Source organism: Mauremys mutica, chromosome 1, assembly GCF_020497125.1.
Source record: "Mauremys mutica isolate MM-2020 ecotype Southern chromosome 1, ASM2049712v1, whole genome shotgun sequence".
In the NCBI taxonomy this organism is placed as follows: Eukaryota; Metazoa; Chordata; order Testudines; family Geoemydidae; genus Mauremys; species Mauremys mutica.
In genome coordinates this window covers 138,040,670-138,042,838 of record NC_059072.1, presented here as the reverse complement: position 1 = coordinate 138,042,838, position 2,169 = coordinate 138,040,670, and positions in this window count along the sequence as shown.

Below are 2,169 nucleotides of genomic sequence, written 5' to 3'. Positions count from 1 at the left end.
CGGCACAGCTAGAGCACTACAGTTGTGCTGCTGTTGTGCTTCAGTATAGATGCTACCCATGCTGCTGGGAGAGGTTCTCCCATTGGCAGAGGTACTCCACCTCCCCAAGAGACGGTAGGTAAGTCAATGGGTGAATTCTTCTGTCGACCTAGTGCTGCTTCCACGGGGGCCTTAGATTGGCTTAACTACGTTGCTCAGAGGTGTGGGCTTTTCACACCCCAGAGCAACATAAACTGGCTCAATCTAATTTTCTAGGTTAGACCAGCCCTAAGCTGATCACATGATGAAGCTGTAAGGAGAGTCCTGCTCCTGGATTCTGTTAGGGATTTTAAGGGGTCCCACTTGCCCCAGACTGTGTCCCGCTTGCCCCAAGTTGAATTAGCTGAGCATAATTAATATTAGGCCATTATAGGTCAGCTTGATATTAAGACATAGGATAGCTGGTATGGCATAATCGAAAGGCCAACAGGAGAAAGGGGAACCAACGCCTACTGATAATTGTGAAACATGGCCTAGTATAACAGCATATTAGCAATGGAAAATTAATAAAGAGTCTTGTACAATGTAGCCGCACGTAGGTGGGCGCACATGTTGTTGGGAGGGGGCTTGCTGTGCAACTCTATTGGAAGCAGTTGTATTGGGCAATTTGGTAAACAATAAGGTGTTATTAACAATTAAGATTTGTAATGTGATAGGGAATTTGCCAGACCCCCACCCATAGTGTCAGAAGCAGACTGCATCCTAGGCCTGTTAGCAAAACCCAATTGCTATATAGAACAAAGGTTAACTTCTGCAAAACTTGTCTGTCTGTATAAGGGGCGAGGGGGGGGGTGATGAAGAAACCAGAAAAAGGGGAACTAAGGGAAGCTCAGCTAGAATGCGACAAGAGCCTTATCCAATGCAACCGCAAAGGAGGGGTCTTAAGGCAGACAGACTACCAACGAAAACTGTCAAAGAACAATAACAGGAAAAACCAAATAAGGAAATCTAAGTACGTGTTAATTTGCGGTTTTAACCTTTATAAGCTTGGTAAAATTTGTAACAGGCAGAGGGAAGCTTAACCCTCTCCCTGCATGCATGCTTGTAATAATAAAGGTGCCTCAAGGCTGTGTCTGACCCAAAATCAAAGGCGTGGTTAATTTTTCCACGACAATTTGGGGCCTCATCCGGGATCCACAGATGACATCCCTGGATCAGAGGACCGCGGGCAGTTCCCTTCCAACCCCAGGGCCCATCTGAGAGGTAAGAGACCTTTTGAAATCTCTGAAGGAGGGGCTTGGGAGAGGACTGGTCCGTAGGCTCTGGCTGGGGTAAGTCACAAGCTGGATCCTACCTTGGGACAAAGTCAGACTCACTTGACGCCCTTATCTCGGCCTTAGTACCCCGAGGTAGTTTCACGTTTCAGGGGTAGATTCAGGAATCAGGTTGAGTTCCGTCTCAACCCCGGGCTGAGTTCCGTCTCAGCCCGGCGTCTCACAGTGTGCCGGCCGCCCCAGGCCTCGGACCACGCTCTTTTGGTCCGGAGGAGACTGATCGCCTATTAAAGCTGGGCGTTCGGGGTTCCGGAGCCACTAGGTTGGGAGGAACCAGGGGCAGTTTTCGCCCTGGCGGCTGTGCCAGGAAACGTGCCTGTGTGTGTGAGGCCGTGCGGCCTGTGTGTGGTGTATAAGGCTGAGCGGCCGGAGTGGTGTTAGTTGTGGAAAGCAAGCTCCACAACCCGCTTGAAGAGAGATTGAAAAGCTTCCCTGACTGGCAGGCTTTGGTAAGTGGTTAACCAGTCGAGGTGGTTGTGTGTTCCCCATCCTGTTATCCTTTACCCCTCCACTTCCCCATGGCCCTGTGACCGCTCTTTGAGCACTGCCTTGTAAGAGGCCGCAGGGTGCCTTTTGTCCCCCCGGAGCCATAAGCTCCCTTCCCTTCCTCGGAGAGGAGGGAAGCCCCAGGAAACTGCACCGTCAGCTCTGAGGCTTCTGCAGCACCGTTGGCTCAAAGGCTGGTGCCCAGAGCTGCAGAGGGACGTGCGGGGACCACGGGTTTTTTCGTTAGCCCACCCCCCTTACCCACTCACCTTGTAGGCTCGGCAGAGGCCCTTAACCCTCGGAGCTTACTCCCTTGTGTTCCTGCCATGAAACAAGGGCAGGCCTGGTTGGGCCATTAGTGTAGAACTGT